The sequence below is a fragment of the Bacillus rossius genome (genome assembly GCF_032445375.1).
Source record: "Bacillus rossius redtenbacheri isolate Brsri chromosome 4 unlocalized genomic scaffold, Brsri_v3 Brsri_v3_scf4_1, whole genome shotgun sequence".
Classification (NCBI taxonomy): Eukaryota; Metazoa; Arthropoda; class Insecta; order Phasmatodea; family Bacillidae; genus Bacillus; species Bacillus rossius.
In genome coordinates, this window is record NW_026962010.1 from 4,614,894 (window position 1) to 4,639,246 (window position 24,353).

General features: G+C 38.8%; 1 protein-coding gene across 6 annotated transcripts in view; it reads left to right on the forward strand.

Annotated features, from left to right (window-relative positions):
* Positions 1-24,353, forward strand: part of LOC134541618 (somatostatin receptor type 5-like) — a 719,278-nt gene that overhangs the window by 494,056 nt on the left and 200,869 nt on the right. The window lies entirely within an intron of this gene.

A 24,353-nucleotide genomic window follows, 5' to 3' on the forward strand; every position in this document is an offset into this window, starting at 1 on the left:
GGACTGTGTGCGGGGAGAGGAGGAGGAAGGGGGTAGCGACGACCCTTGTAATCCGGTCATGCGCGCGGGGCATGCCTCACGTCAGTGGAGGCCACGTGACACGGCGCGTGACGCCAGTGGCCTTCAGTGGCATCGCGGTCTGGTCTCTCGCGTTCGTAACAATATTTCTAGAAAAAATGCATAGGGAACTGTAATTTAAACTAAATAAAACTCAACTAAGCTTCTGTCTGTCAATCGGTCTGTTGATACCTAATCTATATCTTTTTTGTTATTTTTGTAGATAAAAATTTTTGATTTACCTATTCAAATGTTACTGAACAAGTTTTTCTCAGTCAAAAGTGGTTCATCTTCATATAACGTACTACTCCGAACAATTGGATACAGTTTTACGGAAACATACGAGTGGCTAAAAGGTACTAACATGAACATTTATTACAAAAAAATATTCAATTACCCTATTTAAAAAAATCTATTGTACAAGATTGAGAGAAATGCTTTTAAAAGATTAGTACCGTCACACGTGTCCATAAAATGTTTTGTACAGGTAATCAGTACTTCACTCTACTATATTTGAACATACTTATTTCATGTAATCTTTAGAACAGATTGAGCGATATGCTTGGGTACAACCAGAAAAAAGGGCAGCAGTTATATAACTTAAGTTATTTTGTTACAAAATGTTTTCGCCAGCGTTATGATTCTTAAAAAATTTTATCTCTAAATAAATAAACTAAATCGATCTTAAGAACATAAATTATAGTTCGTCATTTCAAGAGCTCAGTGAGGTGCACACAACGAGCTTTTTTATACTTTTTTTTAATAATTATATCTTTAGTATGAAGTGTTCACTCATTTGTTTTACTCTCTTCAGAGGCTTCTGGGCGCCTGAGTTGGTAATGCAGTACCCTCTAGAAGTACCCAAAGAGCTATACCCCGCCCTTCCTCAAGAAACAAAACACAATTCTCAACGCGGTCTCATTATTAAGCAGTCCGCAGTTGGCAGCGCTTCTTCGCTGCCTTTTATCGCCGCCGGAGGGGTTGGTCGGCCTGGCTCCGCGCCAGGGAGGTTTGCTTCATCGGGAACTGGAGTGTGTGTGTGTGTGTGTGTGTGTGTGTGTGCGAGGGTAGGCCCTACAAGGCTCCAATAAAGGCCACAGAGGCCCGGGTCGTGTGGTCGGCTGAAGGGCGCCCTGCCCTTTCGGCCCACTCCGGGCAAGACGGTGGGGCGACTGAACATCAACTCCCAGAAGGGCTTCTGTAATGTCACCACGTGGAAACAGCTGGTTGTTTACAGAAACACGCTGTAAATAACATTTCCTCTCAATAAAATATTTAATTACACGCACATAAAAAAAATGTGTGTGCGTGGAAGTCCACGTGCGACATAAGGGAAATTTTTTGCTCATTAGTCATATATAGAGATAAATAAGTAAGTAGTATTTTTTTTATTGAACAAGAGATAAAACAGTAAAGATGCGCGTATAATCTCAAATAAAAAAAATTCAAAATTAAATTTTTCAAATAAGTTTTAGAAAGAACTCGTAATTTAATACGACAAAAACATGATAAAATATGTTAATTAGTTTTTTTTAATTTTTGATTAATCACTATCCGCAGATTTATCAGTGTCTATAACATATTCAAAGTTGCCTTATGATAGTTAAAATACGACACAAACGTTTGGGATTTACGTTCTAAATTCGTAGATAATACAGCATGAATTGTTGTTCCTTGACCTGGTAGTTGGGGTATTAAGTTAGTTGCACAAATCAACAAGTCCTTTCCACACAAATAAATAAATTGTATTAACTTTAAAGAAAAGAAAAATGGTAGCGTCAATGGTTATCTGTTACGAAAACTGAGGAGTAGATAAACACAAGCAGCGTTATGAGAGTTTGGTAGCATCACTGCTGCACATTTCTACCTCTCCCCTGCCGACTCCCCCTCCGGCCGCTACAACTAGCATACAGCATGCTACGCTACGTACCTATTCCTCTCCCCTCTGCCATCTTCCCGCTGGAGCATGCGTTGGAGTGGCGTCGCAGCTGACGCACTCTCCTCCTCTCCCAGTTCCCCCCACCAGGCACCTAACTGTTACCCTAATACGATCGGAATTTTCGTAATGCTCGAAAATTCTGGCCAGAAGTTTCACTTCAAAAAAAAATTGGTTGTCTGTAAAGTCGGTTTAACGTGACGTCATAACAAAACATTGATGAAATGATTGCATACTTTTATGAATAAAATTGAATCATTTTTATTGAATTATCACTATTTTGTATGGATGAAAAGAAGGAGTGAAATGATTTCTACAATTTTATTGATAAATTTAATTTTATTTGCACTCATTATTTCAAATATGTTTATTACTTTAACGAAGAGATTATTTTAACTATAACTTTTATACGTTTGTTATTTAACTTCTTTCAATCTGTGTTATTCTGTTAAGTATAGGACGATGATAGGAAAAGTAGGAAACGAATGGGAGTGTTTGAAATTTGATGTGCCTCGAAAAAGTCAAATCGATGGCTGTTCCAATCGAGTGGATGAGAGATAGATGCGGCGCAAGCGTACAATGAGCGTAACGGGACAATGTGCGTAACGGGACAATGAGTCATCCTTTTTCGTGCGTGAAGCCGGCGTCCATCGATTTATTAGACGTTGTCACGTCAAAATCATTTTCAACCGCCTAAAACATGAGCTGGGTATCACGTTCACCCTATACCCTGGTGAAAAGATTCATTTCGATGTACAAAGAATGCTGGTTACAAATTATTCACGGATAGCCGTTAATTCACTGTTTTCAGTGGCGTACACAAGGGGGAGGGGGTGTATCCTTCCCTCCTGCCGCAATCCCGAGAGACCACGTAAACTCTATCGTTCTCACCAACAAAACAAAACAATGTGAAAGCAAAAATTTAATTATAAGTACGCTTTTGACTGTTTTCGTCGTAAATTTGCTAGTACGGTATTTCCCTGACTTCAAAAATTAACTTTAAAGAATTTTACTTTTGGTGTCATAAAAAATCCATAAATTTGTTAAGTAAAATAATAATTCTCTCTTCATTCCACGTGCATGACCACTGTGATTTGTAACATTGTATCAACTACCATCACTGGCTACTGATAACTCTTATCACATCACTACTGTCTGGATTGTCTGCTTGCGTTGGATAAAAAAACCATCGGTAAAGTGCAAATTATTTCTCTAGTTTAGTAGTGGATAAAAAAAATTAACATCAACGGTTAATTTTTTACAAGCAGTTGACTATTTTGAGGCAAATGTCAGTGATGACCAAGTTAACAGTTCTTGGTAGATCCAGTGATCAATTAACTTGCTTTTATCGCGTCGGCATTGTTTGTCATGTAGTGATAGTGAGAAGTCAGTAGAGCTGGATTGGAAATAATTTGAAACTGATTTTTTTTTTTACTGATTCTTTGTTCAATTACAATTTTATGGAAAGGGAGAAACCAATAATTTTCATACAATAACTTATTCTTGTACATTAGCAAATCTTTTTTGAAGTTCATATTTCCAACAGCTTAGTGATCTATGTAATGAAATGCAGAGAAATTTTAAAATCCAATCTAAAACAATAGCCTCAGAAAAAATTGTCCATTAATGAAAGTTTATAGAGAATTCTTAACTTGGGTAACTTTTACTTATTCCATTGACAATAAACTGACATTTAGGACTAGTTATTTCGTCTGTTAATAATTAATTATTTGTTGGTGTTTATTCTTTTAGCAATTAAACTGTAAAAACAAATTTATCGGAAAAATATGACAACCACAATCAGTCGTTCGCGTGTTCTTTGTTTATATTCGGAATTTCATGTTACGTGAAACAAATTCATCTCATGAAGCGTGTTTCATGCACATATGTACATTTGTTGAAGCGAGAATCGATATGATTTGTACTCGAAAAGAGAGCGATGTTCATGGCGATTTATTTTGTAAATTTGAGACTATTCTGGCCGGAAGTGCAAGTGCATCATCTCCGCCACGGATTGCAGTTTCGTGTTCGCTGCAACGCGGCGTTTCGGGACCGGAGCGACAGCTACTTCCGCCCCGTAATGACCAACGCGGCGAAGCAAAGCTGTTCATCACTGCCGAGGTTCGCATAAACGCCCTGCACGTGATTTGTGATGTTGGCGAGGTTGAAACTTACGTCATTCTCCCCCCTTCCTCTACCAGGGCAGTCGAAAAACCTCTGCGGCGACAACACATGCTCGAACTACTGACGAAAAACATAACACACTGAAAAAAAAATTTTTGAGTTTTTGCATTTATAAGGAAAATACTTGGGAACTCAGTTGCCACCGGTATCACTTGTGAAACTACAAGGCAGAGCTCTGTATAAAATACAAATCATACCCTTGTATTTTGATGTTATTCTGGCGGGTGTCGGTGGTCATCTTGGATTTAAGACGTCTGCTGTCGGCCGCCATCATGTTGTAAATGTATTTCATATTAACGTTTTAAAAAATATTCATAAAAATTCAAAATCGTATCGGGTTGTTTTCGAACCGAGGGAATGTGTTTCACATTTTAAGGTTGTGAAGAGTGGAGAGAGACCTTAGCCACTAGGCTAAACATTAGTTAATAAGATTTTAAAACAATAAGAAATATATGCACTGTAAAATAGTATGTAAATTTTTAAATGAAAATCCTTGGGAACTAAGTTGCCAACGATATCACTTGTAAAACTGCAAGGCAGAAATTGTGAAGATTTGCAAATGGTAGAATGATATGCCTTGCAATTTTACAAGTGATATCGTTGCCAACGGAGTTTCCAAGGACTATCAATGGTAGAATACAAAACAATTTGTACAGTGTGGTTTTCAAAGCATGTTTAAGCCTCTGGGAAGCTATAGTACTATTTTAGTGCGAAAATCAGGTTCGTCTCGTTTGTGTTTTAGCACGAGATGCTACTGCCGCGATATGTTGCAACTGTCGGCAACTACGCGTTTATAAAAGTGTTTATTTTGTGGCATTACAAGCATTGCTCTTGTAATTTTACAAGGGATGGTGAAAGTATAAACAACTTCCTTGTAAATTTCACAACATTTTCTATAGAGTGTACACAGCAGGTTTTGCTTGCTTGTTTTACAGATTACGTCCTAAGCCGCGTCAACACCGACTAAACATTGTTGTTAACAAAACCGCGAAACGGCAACTATAAATGTTTACAACATTCATGTGGGTATTCTCAAATTCATCCTCCAATCGGTGAGTGGTACACATGAAAGAAAATGTTAAAATAAACGTTGACAACATTATTACCCACGTGCAACCTTGCCAACATAATGATCAATCAGCATTTAGTTGTTCTTGAGTCTTTACTTGGTAAGGATGTTGTTGCAGTTCAGCCATACTGACCTGCCACTTATTCGTCAATTTGGAGTGCAGTCGTGAAAGTGTGTTCTTTTCTTTAAAAGAGATGTATAGGAATCGACCAATTATATACGTTTTATCTCTTTAGTTTATCTCGTACATTTGCTCCCGGTTATAACTTGTACAAGATGATTGTTACAGGAAAGGTTTTATAAAGTGTGCTCGATCTTTCTCTTAGTATGGCTATGACGATACTAGTCTTGTTTTTGGAATTAGGCTTTGCAGGCAGTAAATATTTAAATTAATTTAAAAATTTTGCTGTCTTGGCAGAAAACGTTTTTATAAGTGGCTTTACTAAACTAAGACGACACATATTTTCTGTTGTAATCTTGAGTGTTTTCGTCCTTACCGTTTAAATTTCTTACAAATATGCGCGAATGTTGTAAGGAAACGTTACTGTTTGACCGCAAGAAAGATAGATGCAGACGAAAATTGTCAACGTGGTCCAAGCATAACTTTAACATATCCAATATTTATTGCCGGTGCAGGAAACTTATCAACTGCAACAGTGATTTTGAAAACAAAGAATGATAGAGAAACACATGCATGCTTGGAACATTGTATACTGATGCAAGGCTCTGAGCTGGCGCGTAGTCTTCTCGTCGTGCATAGAAGAACCATAAGATTTAAGTGGTCACCATAACATTCTGCGGCGTTTTAAAGAACATAAAGGTTTCATGCGAGTCTCTTGGGTGCTTTAAATTATTTGTACCGGGGGAGAGAGAGAGAGAGAGAGAGAGAGAGAGAGAAAAGAGGGAACTAGAACATTGTAGCCGGGCATATAACAGACTTTGCTGGCAGATAATAACGGCCTTACATCTCGTGTTTTCTGAGTTTCGTGTCACAAGAGTGTATTCGAGAACGTACGAATTTTTTCTCGTTACCGATGTTTAGATGTTGCACAGCGAGCACTGAAAGACTTGGCTCACAATCTATTGTTTAGAAAATGGGGCCGGACAGTGTACATTTAGAGCGTGCAAGCTTCCTGATGGTCGGTGACCATTGCGAATTTGAATTGTCCGCTGAAACAATGCGACCGTGGCTAGGGGGGAAAGGGAGGGTTTCCCTTGTTTGAAAAAAAGCGGGTATTTCAGTGACGTCTCGAGAGATTACGCGTCCCCCCCACTCACCACTCTGTCTCTTTCCCGCTCGGACAGGGTGGAGGGTACCATTGAGCGACCGCTGCCCACGCGCCACAACCAACTTCCTCCGCGTTATCTCCACCTGGATTCACTGTGCCCGCTCCGCCAGGCCGCCGGCAGAAGAGGGCAGAGGAGGCCCCATTGTGCTGCGAGAGGGCGCCAGGCCGCGTCACTGACAATAGCAGTCCCCGCGGCAGGCGTTTCAGCGGGGAGACGAGCCTGAAGTTGCGCCATTGCCGGGTAGGGTGGGGATTCCAAACGGGGACGCACCACAACGCCGGAATGCCAAATTGACCACAACGCCGACAGCTATAAAACTGCTGTGTACCACAACGCCGAATTACCACAACGCCGAAATACACTAACGCCGAAAAATGTCATTGCAGGACTGCCACAAAGGTTAGGTTAGACTCGGTTAGGTTAGACTAGGTTAGGTTAGACTAGGTTAGGTTAGACTAGGTTAGGTTAGACTAGGTTAGGTTAAACTAGGTTAGGTTTGACTAGGTTAGGTTTGACTAGGTTAGGTTTGACTAGGTTAGGTTTGACTAGGTTAGGTTTGACTAGGTTAGGTTTGACTAGGTTAGGTTTGGTTAGGCTAGGCTAGGATAGGCTAGGTTAAGTTAGGTTATTACGCTAGGTTAGGTTAGTTTAGGTAAGGTTATGTTAGTTTAGGTAAGGTTAGGTTTGATTGTGGTATTTCAGCGTTAAGGTACATTTAAGAAACACACACAAATCCATTCAGTTGTTATTTCGGCGTTGTGGTACACAGCAGTTTTCTAGCTGTCGGCGTTGTGGTCAATTTTGACATTCGGCGTTATGGTATTTCGGCGTTGTGGTAACGACCCATTTCAAACATATTCGAGGAATAAGAAAATTAACGGGGTTGTCTGTAAAGTCGGTTCACGGACGATAATTTTACGTGATAACGTCATAAGAAAACATTGATGAAAAAATATTGCATACTTTTTATTTAATTTTCAAATATTATTTATAGTTTTTTTTTGCAAATTTAATTTAAATAATTTGTTTAAATATAATCACGAGCAATTAGTTAAAGAAATAAACTGAAATCGTATCAATGTCAATACCTAAATTGTTAATTTGAAATGACCAAACAGGACAAATAAATTAATATTTTTAAAATGCTGCTTTTAAAAAGCCCGCCTTAACCTGTTTGATATTAAGTAAAGAAGCTTTTCTCGCACGGTGGTTGGCCGGTTCTTGCACGCTCGGTTCAGGCAGAACGTGACAATGAGTCATGCTTTTTCGTGCGTGCAGCCGGCGTTCATCAATTTATATGACGTTATCACGTCAAAAAATCATTTTTTTCATTAAATTCCCATAAATAGCAATACTCAGCTTAGTAATTTAGTTCTAGCAAATATCTGTTCCACATACTACAGATAAAAAAAATATTTAACTAATCTTTATATATATATAATTGTATGTTGGTATGTATGACGTTCATAAAATCCGAAACCGTTTGACCTATCGACATGAATGTTGGCACGTCGAAGTGTTTTTTTTTTTTTTTCATGGAGGTTTCTTATTTTTTTTGTAACTCGCCGCTAGATGGCGCTGCTTCGCGTCAACTTCTACTCCAAACCGTTCAACTGATCGCCCTGGGTAAACAGATAATCATAGGTCATAGACATGCAAACAGTAATTGTGTGACATTTCTCTGTGTCCACCTCACTGTGATGTAGCGCTATCCATTTTGCTTCAACTCGCGGACAATATATCACCTTGTGTTCAGCCCGGGCGACGCCAGGTACTGCAGCTAGTTAGGTCTAAATTTACAAAATGTATTTTTACCTTTTGTTTCCAAAGAATATCTGTTAGCTACATTCAGTTTTTCTTTTCGGATAAGCGTCCTAATGACAGTGCAAAATGGGAAATGTAACCCTATTAATTCCTTTAGTCCTCTTGTTGTAAATTTTAATGAGAATACATTGAGCAATGCAGTTTTGTGGTTTTTAAGCTTGCTACATGTTTCCTTGTTCTGTAAACTCATATTCCAGTCTTCACATTGTCAAATGGCTGGCTGAGGCACGACATTCACAGAATTAATTTTAAGGTTGAAGAGACTTCAGATTGTCCTGCCGGTCGGTTGAAGGGCAGTAGGTGCGCCGCCCGACGGCTACGACACTTCTTGTTGAAAGAAACCACGAAGTTCACTACAGTCGCGCCAACCACACGCGACCCCCGGCTGACGCGGGATGTTGGTAGCTCTGGAGGAGGAGGTGGTTCTCGGACGGAAGGGCTGTCGCCGGCACACGTCTGCTCCTGGACTTATCTCCGCAGCAGCGGTTACGTCAACCGCAGACGTCCGAGCCGGGCGCCCGCTATAGCGCATTGTCCTCGGGCGCAGTCTCTCTTCCTTCCCAGCTCCCCTCCTCCCCCCACCAAGCTAGCAGTGCACCGGGAATAGTGTAGGCCCCAACGACCTAGAGATTTATAGACTGCTTATCACCCTGCTTTCAGCGCCAATTGCTGCTGTCGACGGCATACTGGGGAACTACAATCCGAGCGAGAGAGACAGAGAGCTGATTTTACAGAATGGTGGGCAAAACATAGCTGTAAAAGCATTGGTTCTTGTGGTAGAAAGATGCAAGTTGCTAGTGAATTCCCCAAAAATGTAGGTTTTTCGCAATTTTACAGTTTTTGCGGGTAATAAGTACTTAAAGATGGAACGAGTGAAATATAATTTTAAATACAGTTTCATCGTAGTGCGATGTGTAAGTACGACATTAAATGCGCTAGAAAATAGCTAATCCTTCTTCGACCCAACGTTTGTGATCAATATGTAGATCAGTTATTGAACCTATTATATATGTATTTCGTGTAGGTAATTTGATACAGTACATGGAATTTATCTCATCACTAAGTACTATTAATTTAGAATAATCGACTGCAATTGAATAATGACCACTTTAAGATGTCTGATAACAACCAATTCAACACATCATCTGTTCATTCATCACGTAATTTTACGTAATCAACATAATTCATCCCGTAATATTACATAATTAACTTAGTACACTGCCACTTTTCTGCTGTCAACGTACGTCGTCTGCTAACAAAGCACTGTTTGCCCACCATTCTGTCAAATTCAATTGGAATCATAGATGGCCTCCCACTAGCAGTCTATATATCTCTAGATCGTTGGTAGGCCCTAAACCATACGTCCACACCCACACACGTGTCCTGCAGGAACTCACCCTAAACATTTCGGAGGTGACTCCATATTGAAACTGAGGTACGTCACTTTCAGCCAAGCTCTATTCACTCTTGAAAAACAGTTTTGAATTTTTTTGGATGTATAATGAAATGCTCGGTATTGTTTTCTTTGATTTTTCTATCCCAGGAAGTTCTTTCTCTAAGTGACAAACGTTTAATGACACCCCCTCCCATTCTACCTCTAAATAAGTGACATGGAATCCTCTTATTGTTCAAAAAAATGTGTTTCCTCCGATGTTCCGGATATTTGATGCTTTTTTTTTTTTTAGAATATTGCCCATTGGATAGTAAAAATTGTAAAGTTTAACAAAATATAGATATTTTTGAGTAAAAGCATTTTGAAACTCATTATTATTAGGAGTTTAATTCAAGTACTGAATTTTTGAAATGATAAACACTGACAAACTTTCAAGTACTGACACGCTTTTAAATTCTGTCCCAAGAATAATGATACGTCATGAATAAAAACTTTCTTTTGGACACTTGAGTTTGCCTTCAGACAAGACGGTCCTTGTAAACTTAATATCCGAGTTGTCGAAGTTACATGGCGAGGGCAGTGGTTCGATTCCAACTCCCCAAAACAAATAAATTTCAATTGTATATGATGTGTACGCCTACTCTTCTTACAGCAATTAATGTTTGTAGGGAAAAATTTTCATCAATTTACTCTTCTCGCAAAGTACATTCCGTTCGTGAAAGAATTGCCCAGTTAAACAAACAAAAATTGGTTGTGTGTAGAGTCGGTTTACGGACGATAGTTTAACGTGACCACGTCATAACAAAACATTGATGAAATGATTGCATACTTTATGAATAAAATTGAATAATTTTTATTTTAATAATAAAAAAATAAATACTTGAAATAATACTAGTAATCAGATTTTTAAAATGCAAGAATAATTAACCTTTATTGCCGAAATTGTTGTTGTAATAAGCAATGTAAACCACATTAACTTTTCATTTTCACTTTTTAAACAGTCGAGTGGAAGAGAGATAGATGCGGCGCAAGCGTACAATGAGCGTAACGGGACACAGCGTAACGGAACAATGTGCGTTTCGGGACACTTTTTCGTGCGTGCAGCCGGCATTCATCGATTTATTAGACGCTGTCACGTCAAAAATATATAAAAACACCTGTTCAGTGACATCTGAAGCGGGCTAGTGGCTGACGTTTAGCACAGATGTCACTTCCTCGGTTCACGTGGAATTGCGTCGCCACGAACCTGGGACTATAAACGGGTGGATTGCTGGAGTGCATTGCGCAAGGGACGTTAGCGGCTCCGCAGAGACGACCGCAGTGCTTCAAGGGACGCGATGCCGTCTCTGCGGTGTTCCGTCGCGTGACTGCTGAGCGACCGCCTGCCATGACGCAACTAGTTAATACTATCTCGGTCGTACAATATAGCCACGCGCAAAGGAACTCTTTCTCTTGTAAATTAGTTTTCTGCTCAGTTATTAAAAAAATTTAAACAATTGCAAATATATTTTTGTAGTACCAAACAAGATCTGGACCAACCATTTGTTTCTGAATGTTGTAAAAATTATAACTTTTTTCCTTATAATTTTGTGTAGGAAAATGATGTCACGTACCATCACAGGCCATTTCTAAAAACGCCACTTGCTCATTTAAAAGCGATGAAAGCATCGTTCGTGGTGAGAGAAATCTATTTTAAGTCACAAATAGTTTTTGATAAAAGCTGAGCAAATAGCTGCACAACACCAGATTAAAATTACATAACTTGAAGGCGTAGTATGATTTAACTGCTTAATGGAATATTTTTCAACGTTAATACTTACATTTTGCTGTATCTAAATATAACACCTAAGAAATACTTATGAATTACAATAAATAAATAATTGATACTTCTATTTTTTTTAGTGACAAAGAACACAGAATTTAAATTATTTTAACTAACATTATACAGTATGAGTCAGTATCCAACGTACCAACTTCAACTGCCGGGATGGATATCACAGCCTCAAGACTCAAATTTGAATACACTTTGACATTTTTTTCATTTTTTTGAGGAAAATATTTGACAGTTACTTTCATATATTTATAACAGTTCTAGGACTTATCAGACACAAATGTGATTAACATTTAGACATTATTAATTTAATAAACTAGCCTCACTCGGAATTCAATTCCAAAACCCTATTTGCACAGACAGCTGGCATGCGTTGAACTGCACTGCGGGGTTCGTCTTTGACCAATAGAAATCGGTCTATTGTAGTGCCACACATTCTCAGCGTAGCTTCGTGTTACTTACGTAACGCTTCTTTGATTTTTTTCATTGCCATAGCTTTGAGGAGAGATTTGATGATAAATTATTTTACAAAATATATCTCTAAATAACTAGCTCACCATGAACCCAGATTCTTCAGCCCTTTCCAGCTCGTTGTAAGTCTGTAATGCCTTAGAGATTGTAGTCAAAAGACGATCGAAAATCATAAAGTAGATATCAATACGACAAAGTTATAATTGTATGAAATCCATTGGGACAATAAACAACATAGGTATAAACAGAATCTTGTCATAGGAAGAAATACTTCTTATGCACAAATTATTTAGTACGTTGGCTGTTGTTTAAGAAGTGTCATTAAATATTTTATTTTTGATGGTAATAGTGGTGGCCCTTAAAGATACTTTAATAAATCATAAGATAAACCGTTGGTGTTATATAAGTTGCGTAATCATAAATAATGTATATATAACACACAAGGAATTATAAATGGTGATTTTCATCCATTATAGCAGCGATTAGGAATACTAGACTATTTTTTATCGCAGCAACATAACCATAAATTTCTGCAATGGGTGGCATACTATAAATATGTCTAAGCAATTTTTTTTAATGTAAATTTTTTTAGATGTATTCGTCTGTGTTTCCAAAAAAAAATTGATTTTTTTTAAATAAAATGAAGCATAAACATTTTAGTAGTCAATATATACATATGTGTTCAAAATATTTTTACATACTCACAGATCTTAATATATAAATAAAAATATAAATGTTCGTTTAAAATCTTAAATCTCCGAAGATTCTAAACAATTTTCTTTGAAATTTTGACACAACGTTGCATTTGAATACGTACATATTTTTATGTACGTATGTACCGCCTGTGACATAGATAAAAATATACATAGGTAAAAGCATAGATTTTTAATATTTTCATTGGTATAGAATGACATTTATAGATGTATAAATATAAGTATATAGAGAAGAGAGATAAAGATATCTAAAGTGAGATATATATAGGGATAAATATAGATATATATATATATGTAGATAGAAATATAGAGATGTATAGAAATATGTATAAATAGAGAGAGAGAGATAAAGAAATGATTTATTTATGTGTACCTACTTAAAACAAATTTCAAAATAAATGTATTGATGCATTGCAATGCATGCCGGGAATTAGCTAGTATATATATTTTTTTTTTCATTGTTATCTTACCAACATGTTATGGCACATCTGCAGAGACTTGCCGAAACACTAGCGAGCTTCGACATAGAACTGTAACTTTCACTAGCAACTTGTTCAGCAGTTTGGTTCTGTTGCCACTCCACTGTGTGGCAGCTGCTTAATGGATTCACGAGTGGTTAGTAAGAGGGAGAGAATGACGTGACGTGTGGCGGCACCTTTGTGGTTGTCCGGTGAAAATGTTTCGCAGACGTTTCATCGCACGCGTCGTGGTGAGATTCGTAAGAGTGGATGATGGTTTTTTTTTTATCTCGCATCTCCTCTCAAAGTGTCAGTCAAGTCGGTGCAAAGCATCTTCCTGTGGTTTTCATACGAGGCCAGAGTGTAGTTCTCACGATGCGAGATGCAACTTGTATAGGTACTGGTCGTTCAAGATAAATTAGGCGTCGCTGAAAAAAAAAAACTGCTCCGTTTGATCTTTCTAATACCATTTTACTCTTGATGTTTACTAAATATGCTAGTTAATGTTTTTAAAACTGGTAAATACGTGTTTACCTTAATTATTATGTTGTGTTTTGATGTATGCATAAGTCGTTGCTCTGAAGCGCCAGAAAACATATAAACATCAAGATCAACTAAGTGCCGACTTAAAGCACAAATGTCCACTGTTCTTGGATTCGAGATAGCATGAAGTTCATGTTTGCGAATACTTTAGTTTTTGTTTTTAAAATGCTGCAACAACACCTAGAAGTTAGGTGTTTTGGTTTATTTTGACTTTTAATGGTTTGCACACAAGCAGAATATGTCTCTGAAGAAACTAATTATGTGTCATAGATACAACTTTCTCTACGCTGCCAACAGAGTCGTTTGAGGTCAAGATCGAATACCTGAGAGAGGTTCGTTTAGAAAATGTCTATCTTTTGCTGTATATCTCTTGAAATATTGTTAATTGCTGGATTTTTTTTGCGAGTGACTGAAAATATTTAGCAGTAAAATAAATATTTATACTTATTATGCAAGCAAGATAATTATTTAACACGTTTTGACCATTATTTCCCCATTTCCGAGTAGAACAGATGTTTGAGAGAATTTTTTGTATATTCGTTCATTGTGGTCTCACGCATTTGCTTTAAAAGAAGTGCCTTCAAAGAAACATAATTTAATTTCAACAGAAAGATTATTTACCTATTTCACTGTAGATATTTTTTTAATATGCAAGTAAATGTGATTGAAAAGGATAAAAAATGTTGGCCTTAATTTTGTTTTGCCCATTTTGTTTATATGTTTTCATAAAACATATAAACATTACAATCAACTAAATTTCGACTTAAATATTCCTGTTCGAAGTCATAATTTTTTTTCCGCTAGTATAACATGAAAATGTAAGTTAATGTTTTTAAACCTAGGCTAAAATTATGCCTATATTATATAATTTGCATTTTTTATAAGCCTTAAACGTACATATAAAAAATTCCCAATTTTATGAAAACAATTTGAGACGTGCATTAGGCAAAGTTTTTAGCTATATTGTTTTACGTTCTTGGAAACTTAGAAAAAAGTTTAATGTAATTAAAATTTAAAAACACTATTTTTAAATATAGCTCTCACGTTCCAACTTTAAACTTTTCACAAACACACGGCTGCCGAAAATCATAAAAAATGTATAGTGTATATCGTTCACACCAATCAATCCGTTGAGTAGAATAAAAAACGTAGACACGGATTTTGTTAACTATACAGAAGTACGGGGAATTTGAATACTGCGTATTGTTTTACGAAGATGCAGTATCTAGAAACGCGTAATTAATTTTTTTTTTGAGGGTCAATTCATCCTTGAAAATTTCTTAAATTTACTGTTTTTCTAACATCCCGGTCTCATTTCTGGTGATAAAGCTAAATAATTTCTTTGTGGAAATTTTTTAGGGTAACGTCCTTTATTTCCCATCAAATTTCGGAGACGGGGAGGAATAATGTGGTTTTTAAAAGGCTGGCTGTTAATCTGCGTCGTCTTGTTTATTCCTAATGTGCAGTTGAATGTTTTCTAAAAGTCGCTTGTGAGTGCGAGAGGCAGTTCTGGCAGGGTTCTCGTCAGAGTGAGAACAGAACGAGGCTGTCGACGGAGACTGTTGTTGCCTCTGCCTATCGCGAGGAAGCATCACCCGTGGCCTCTCTCTCTCTCTCTCTCTCTCTCTCTCTCTCTCTCTCTCTCTCTCTCTCTCTCTCTCTCTCTCTCTCTCTCTCTATCTCTCTGAGCGCGGCGAGTGCCAGAGGTGAGATGAAGTCGCTGATGGAATGAACAACCAGCACGGGACTGAAAGAAGCTTCCCAACGAAGCCTACATTTTCTGCCTCCCGTCGACTTAAGCTGGGTGCACAATAAAAAAAAAACATGAGCGAGTGCACAGCAGGCCATGCACACAACAAACTGTGAACATGACCTGTGCGAGATCGGTTCACAGAAGAAATCTTACTGTTCATTTTACTTAATTAAATTTCACGACATATCCCACATTTGATGGTAGGGTCAGTAAATAACTTTGTTAACTACCAAATTATTACCCAGTGACATCTGACCTGTAACGGTGTAACACAGTTTATTTTAAAATATAAATTAATTTTCGTTACCTATGTACGATTTTAAGTAACAATTCTAACCACGTATTGTTTTAAAATTTAAATGAACTGTCAATTTGTATAAATAACAGAATTTATTTAATTTTTTAAAGCAGGAATGACACCTCAACATTGTAATATATCCACGGAAACTTGCCACAATGTGATTCCTAATTTAAAAAAAAAACAATTTCATAGTCCTGCAATAATGACATCCTCATATACTCTTATTGGTTGTTGCGCCATGAATCAGTAACAGAAATGCAATACATTCATTTCCCTCCTATACGCATGACCTTCTTTTACCACTCACACGGCCGTCGCGTCGTATGCGCTATTGTGAATCAAGTGGTCAGGAAACATGGCTATCAAGTCTTGCGCACACGACCTACTGTTACTGTGACTGTTTTTTTTTTTTTTTTTTTCGTTGCAATTGTGCGCCCACAGTCGCATCCGTCCGACAACCCGCCCGTCCTTCAATCACGAGACATACAGCCGAGGACGCACCACAACCCCGATATACACTAATGCCGAAATGCCAAATTGACCACAACGCCGACAGCTATAAAACTGCTCTGTACCACAACGCCGAATTACCACAACGCCGAAATACACTAACGCCGAAAAATGTCATTGCAGGACTGCCACAAAGGTTAGGTTAGGTTAGACTAGGTTAGGTTAGACTAGGTTAGGTTAGACTAGGTTAGGTTAGACTAGGTTAGTTTAGACAAGGTTAGGTTAGACAAGGTTAGGTTAGACTAGGTTAGGTTAGGATAGGCTAGGTTAAGTTAGGTTAAGTTATATTACGCTAGGTTAGGTTAGGTTAGGTTTCATTGTGGTATTTCGGCGTTAGTGTACATTTAAGAAACACACACAAATTCATTCAGTTGTTATTTCGGCGTTGTGGTACACAGCAATTTTCTAGCTGTCGGCGTTGTGGTCAATTTTGACATTCAACGTTATGATATTTCTGCGTTGTGGTAACGTTCCCATACAGCCAATCAGGTGTCCAGAAAAATTCCATCCGTCCGTCCGTCCAAACCTTGCCACGCTTTGACTTCCGGCGGACGATCGGATGAAATTGTGCCGTTAATTAGTAAATTCGACACGATATATTTTAAATTTTTATTATGATTTTAAATTTTTGTGTGGAAATTTTATTTTCTCTACTATACTGTGATTTTATTTTGTTAGTCTGGTGTACTCCTCTGAGTTAAACTTTGTCTCAGTGCTCTGAAGCCCCTTTCCCATCGGCGTATCGGATATTTTGCTGGCCTAATCCCTGACTGGCAGACTGCTTACCATTTCCCCCGCCTTCAGTCACGCCTCAAGCCTGTAATATCATTTCTCTTCGTGACCCTAGCTGCATAGACAAGCCTGTAGCCTGCAGGCGACCAGTTCTCAGAGACGAGCTGAGATTGGCCTTTTTCATCACGTATTAGTGTTATGTTCGCTCCTCTGCAGCCACGACGGGGCGGAGATTCCCAGCAGCGTTGCATGTTACCCCCCCCCCCCCCCCCTTCTCAGTTCCAAGTAAGACCAATGACCGGTCGTAACCCCCTGGGCCACAGTGACCATCCCCAAGGTCTCTTCGCAAAAACGTGTGCGCTAAAACTGAGCACAAGCGCTACCTAGCGACCAAGTCGCGAACTTCTCTACTGTCGCCCAGTGATGCCAACTTCAAAACTACTGCCAGAGTTTTTTTTCCGCCCGCATTCGGGCAAGTTCGGAATCTTTCGGCGGCCCAGACCTCCCTCCACCTGTAAGAGCCGGCGGCCACTTTTAATTACGAGACGCGGTTTGCCGCGAGACAGATCAACTCGCGTCGCGTCCGCAGACAGATCTCCAGCGAGTATCGGCGAATCGGCAAACTCTGCAAGACTTCATCCGACCGCTAACGACTATGTAGTCGCTTTGTATAAGGGATGCTATCCCTCAAGTCATTCCTAGTAGATTAGTCTGTCTGCATAGTTTAATTATTTGCCTTCAAAATTTTTCTCTTTTAAATGTTCTCATGAAGAAATCATCCGCGTCCTGCCGCGCAATTCGCGAGCTCCAGACTCTGGCTGACTCCACGACTGCGGCGTGCTGGGCAACTCCCCTCTTTTGGTGAGTGATAATTCGCGACCCCCCCTTTTTTTCCCCTTAAATTTTTTGGGCATTTTCTGCCCCTTAGACTGCCTGTATACAAGTTCTAATCAGTTTTGATTTGGTCTTTTGCAGACAGGGTCGATGACGGGGAGAGACTGATTGCTCCCATCTCGTGGCCACCCCCCCCCCCCCTCCTGTTCCGTGGGTCACATTAGAAGAAACGTTTCTACTACCCGACGTGATCGTTTGAAGACCCCGGGTGGTAATGTAAATTCAACATTTCCCCCTTACCTAGCTACGAACTATCTTAAGCGGATGTCCAACCCACCAGCGACCAGTGTTTTCCTCAAGAACATCTAGAACGAATAGAACTAATTATCAATGTAATCATCGCATCCATCCAATTTTGGGTGTGAAACTCATAATGCAAATGTTTATATTTCAAACTAAGAATGTAAATTGTTTTAAATAATCGCGGGCCGGCCCCCTTTTCGTTTTCTTTTTTTTTTAAATCTTTGAAACTTGTTAAAACCTTTTGTATGTAATGTATGTAAAGAAATGGAAACAAGATAATTCATCAGGGCAAATAAAACAGGGAAACTATAGATCAAGTTAATCGTGTAGTTTTTATTTATTGATTTTAACGTTCCACCAACTTCCTCCTTGCTTGTTACAGGAAGCTCCTAAATTTTGTTTGTTCCCCACCTCGTGCCGCCTCTGGTAAATCAATTTATTTAACTCGTTTTTCTTACCCAGCAGTTTCCAAGGCTCCTTTTAATTAATTTAAAATAAATTCAATTTTGAGGCACGAGGGGTGTTACAAAATCATAACCTCAAAAAGGTCTTATAGGCATTCTTTATTTTAAAAGGTTTCTTCAGTTTGTTTAATTGTTTCAGCTGCTTGAGTATTACTTTTTAACTTGCTTATGAACACGTTTCAAGAATGATATTTGAAACAAAAAATTGTTTGAGATTCAAAAGTAATTAATAATGCAGGGTATCATAAAAACATATTTTCCAAAAAAATTGTATAGTATGTTTTATCATTTATATGTGCTTGGCGTACATGATAGTCAACTTCGTAAATCTTTACAAGATAAATTTCCTCGAAAATAAAAGTCTTAATAGTTGTTGGCAGCATCCATGTATAAAAATATAATGACGAACATGCGGATCATTGTCGAGTTCAGCCTTCCTGTCGTAGTTAGTGCGCAAATGAATAGTTTTGTATGGCAAAGAATATACTCACGGGGACAGAATCAATTACACAGGTTTATTTACACACAGAAATGGAAAAAATAAGGGTATTATTAACGGGTACATTACAGTGTAAATGGTTATACATTTATGGTTTTACGTTCAGGAGCAAGAACAACCAATTTCATGGAATCACCAACTCGAGAACATTCTTCGTATAGCTGAAACAACTTTTAGTCAATTATATGCCTAATTTGGTAAACGTCTGTCCTTGGGCTTTAATGATTGTTATTGGGAAACATAAATAGGTAACGGGTGATTGTAATAACGTGTAGTTTTTGGATATAATTGGAATACTTGGGATGACTTTTACTACCTTTTTGTAATGTTACATCGAAACAAATTTTTGGTAATCACTGTCATATAGTCCGAACCGTTTGAAATATAAAAATAGGAAAAAATCATTCGTCCTTAAATTACTTTCTAAAATATGTTTAAATTGCAAATGAATAGCATCGGCAGTTTTTATTTTGAATAGCTTCGAACAGGTAGTGAAAACAGTAGGGAAAGTGGTTTGAATCCCTCCCCCCTGAATAATTAAAAAATAAAAACGAAAAATAAAATGGTCCGCTGGAGGCATTCGCTACTGTGCCCTTTTGTAGGAAGAACCAAAGGGTATTTATATATTCGGCCTCTTATATACATGGCATCATACAAAAAAAATAAAGTGAAAAATGAAAACGAAAAATAAAGTGGAAACCTGGAGGCATTCGCTACTGTGATCACTTTTAGGAAGAACCAAAAGGTATTTATATTCTGCAGCTTAGATACATGACATCATACAAAACTTCAGTACGTACACGCGCCAAAAGTAGCAAATTGCTTTCTTAGTAGTTGAACTAAGCATAACTAGAACTGATATGCTCTACGAAGGTTAAGAGATCGGCTTAAGCAAAACCGTCGCGTGGAAATTTGGAAGCATGTTAGCGCAACGGCGCGGGTCGAACAGGCACATGCAAACGCGAGTAGACGTAACCTCTTAACAAACAACAACTTCACAAGAGCGTGCCAGGCAGAACAACCTATGACGGTAGATCGCGCTGCTCACGTGAGAGATCAAAGACCTGTATTATGCTCGTGAGCCTACATACAATTAAGGTAATTCATAGGGACTGGAAGAATTCGCGGGTTCAATGACCGCCAGAAAAGACTCCACTATCATCTGCACACTCGGGCAAACCTCGCCTGTTCATTGGCTGCTGACTTGTGGGGCGTCTCAATTGGGAGACTCGTGATTCGATACTGCTTTGACTGGGGGTCTATGATTGTCCCACAGTCCCCCAGGTTAACAGTGAACCAATAGCAGATGTTGCGTAAAGGTACAATTATTTGCATTTTAGCATAACAATCCGCGAATTTTACCGGTCTCTAGAATTCAGGATAACTGGAGAATGCTAAACGAACATTAAAAAAAACTGCCACAGAGGCGACGCAACCGAAAGGCATTTGTCCTCGCTAAGGCAAAGTCTACACGCGTGGTGTCCACACATGAATTAGACAAAACGTTTTACGGAGGTCAGCAACGCACCCTAAACTTAAGCCCTTTGGCGTGCTGTCAAAATGCAGGCAAAAGCCAACACGCCTAATACGAAATACTGCAGCAGGGCGCAAACAGTGAACCATGGCTGAGGCCGAACAATTACTGCCAAGCTTCCGCGGGAGCAAAGAAATGTATTTATCGAAGTTAAAGACAAGACTAAATTAATCCGATGCGATTATTTCTATGGAGGCCTTCCAGATGCATGTAGAAGAGGATTAGCCTGACGTTACTGTGGACCGTCCATCCGTGACGGAATAAAACCCAACTAAACGATAGCCTCTGATGTGACATGTTTGCTTCTCGGTCGCGATCAGCATGCAGAAGCACGAGCCAGTAGCCTGCGGGCATGAGCGAGCACGGCCTGACCAAAACTGCGCAGGTGCGTAAGGGAGGGGGAAACACCAGTGGAGGGGGAAACGCCGGTCAAGGCGGTCACGTGACCGGGCGGAAGTCGACGAGAAACAGCGCGTAGTTCAAACGCGAGGCGGGGACGCACCACAACGCCGAAATACCACAACGCCAAAATACATTAACCCCGAAAAATGTCATTGCAGGACTGCCACAAAGGTTAAGTTAGGTAAGGTTAGCACACAAATTCATTCAGTTGTTTTTCATTTTGCTCCTGTGGCACCCCCTCCACGCAGAAACATTTTTCGGCGTTACTGTATTTCGGCGTTGTGGTACACAGCAGTTTTCTAGCTGTCGGCGTTGCGGTCAATTTGGCATTCGGCGTTATGGTATTCGGCGTTATTGTACGTTTGGCGTTGTGGTATTTCGGCGTTGTGGTACCGACCCACGCGAGGCTATCGCTTGCTCGTTGCTAGCTAAACACAGAACAGTTAGGTTTTGTTAATTCGTCGGTTGAAAATAATTTATTTTCATTGAGTTTGTCCTTAAAAAGATATTTCATAACTGAAATGCATTTTTTAATTTTTTTTTATTCATTTTTGATCCTGTTATAAGTGTATATATTTATTCGAATATTCCACTTTTAGCTGAGTCAGATTTCGTTGAATAAAATCAGTGCGCATTTTAAAATGTTCTTCATTGTGTATCAACAACCGCTAGTGTTATTTAACCATCCTGTAAAAGCGGAGTTACTATTATTTGGACTGCAACAAGAAGGCGCTAAGAGCCACTTAGGCACGCGCACAAACTGACCTGTCGCCTGAATGCGCTTGGTGAAGAGCTGCTAGCAAACACACAATTTACAATTTATTTTTCCGAGCAAATACCTAATGCAGTTAATTTCAACGCAAGGCACTTAGATTGATTCAGAGATATTCAAAAGTAAACTTTTGACGGAAAACATTGTGAAACACTCCTTTTTGACGTGATAACGTCTTTTAAATCGATGAACGCCGGCTGCACGCGCGAAAAAGCATGACTCATTGTCACGTTCCGCCTGAGCCGAGCGTGCAAGAACCGGCCAACCACCGTGCGAGAAAATCTTCTATAATATCAAAAAGGTTAAGGCGGAATTTTTAACTAATTGTTCGTGATTATATTTAAACAAATTATTTAAATTAAATTTGAAAAAAAAACTTTAATTAATATTTGAAAATTAAAAAGTATACAATTTTTCATCAATATTTTCTTATGACTTTTCACGTAAAATTATCGTCCGTAAACCGACTTTACAAACAACCTCCTTTTTTTGTATGTGCAAAGGACACAAAATTTTGTTGAAATGTCTCAGCGGACTTCTTTCACACTACGAACGTATATATTATGTTATTATTCGGGGAAATGCGTATTTCAATCACTAAGTGTAACAATTTCAAAATAAGTGGCAGGTCTTTAAAAGCTTATTCAGAAGGCACTAAAGTTATTTCTGTAAATAGTTTTTCCTCAAATAATACAGTTTTTATTCTCTTGCATTTATTTTCAGCATTCAAAAACTCAACAAAGTTTTCAGTTAGTTCATTTAGCAGCTGGTTATTTAGTTGTTCAATAACGAATAAATACTAAAAAAAAAAAAAAAGTACACCTAGTTATTGGTCTATGGATAAAGCTGCTGCACAATTGGAAGCCTTACAGTTCACTGAGATGAGCGCCACACCCGAACAGTTCCGAAATTCCCCGAAATTTGTATATTGTTCACGGATCGATTCCGGTATTCAATTGTTTCTCGATGTCTTTACAGCTAATGCTGGAATCACAAAATCTTGACGGCGGCGAGGCGAAGATTTCTAACCGATCACTAGAGTCCTGCGAAATTCGCGGATTCATTTCGTGATATGCTACAATTCAAATAATTATACCTTAGTGCTGCTTCTGACATTGGTTCACTGTTAATCTGGAGGACTGAGGGCCAATTAGAGACCCTCACTCATAGAAGTGTCGAATCACAGACACTCAGTCGAGACGACTCACAAGCCAGCAGCCAATGAACAGTTGGCATTTGCCCGAATGTGTAGAGTGTAGTAGAGTCTATCCTTGAGGTCATTGAATCCGCGAATTTTGCAGGTCTCTACCGATCACGTTCGACACATCTATGACGTCATTGCTACAAAAAGTGGTGAACGCGACACAATTCCCGATTAAAAATACTTTCTATTTCTATCGCGTCGCTAGTGAGGTGTTTCTAAAATGCGTGTAAGAATTAGGTTTTCGAAAGACAGTTAAACAGGTGAAATGTTAAATACATTATTATTGTATATGAAGTTTTTGTATACTAAATTTAACTGAGAAATCTCTGAAATTTGTGAACGAACAATAATTTTTTTTAATTGAATACAATTTTTTAAATAAACAAACTTCTCTCACCTCATACCTGCAAGCATTAATAGCTGTAGTATGTTTGATGCGTCTGTAACAGCAAGAAACATTTAATAAAAAAAATCGTTTAGCTTTAGTTGACCCGCGGGTAAAAACCGTGCGTTATGGCTAGAGACCTGCAAAATTCGCGAATTCATTGACCTCTAGTATAGACTCCACAGTCCTTTAAATACTCGCGGAAATGTCACCTGTTCATTGGCTACTGACGCGTGAGACGTCTCAACTAGGCTGTCCGTAATTCGGCACTTTCTTGGTTTAGTTTTTTCCCATTGGCTCACAGTTCCCCGGATAAAATGTGGGCCAATCGCATAAGCGGTACGAAGGTATAGTTGTTTTGATGCTAGCCTATCGCGAAATGAATCCGCGAATTTTGCATGTCTCTACATGGGCCCTGCTTACCTGGGCATTCATACAACATGCAGAGCTTCAGAAGAAACTACGCTATTTGAAAACTGCTAACATATCTGAAAGGTGTCTGTTTAGGAAAATAACTTAAGAGTAACCTGAGGGTGGATGGGTTCTATTTCCCTTTACGTGTTTCATTTTTAAACTGTATTGTTAGAAGAGAGAAAAATATGCTGAAACGCATGTTATCAGAATAATTGTTAGACGTTCAACGCCCGTTAAAGATTATTGGAAGCACCCAAAGGCCTTGCAAGACAGCCTGGCCATATAATGTCACGGTCACCGCTCATATGCACGACGAGAAGACTGCGCGCCCGTTCAGAGGCGACACCGCGCTAGAAGCACCAGCGAACTTCCTGCTGATCAGGCTGGGCCTCTTAAAATAGTCGCATCGCCAGCTTCAGCCCATTGTCGATTCCTCCCTCCATATCCCTGCGATCTTTATTGACCTCGATTGTCGCA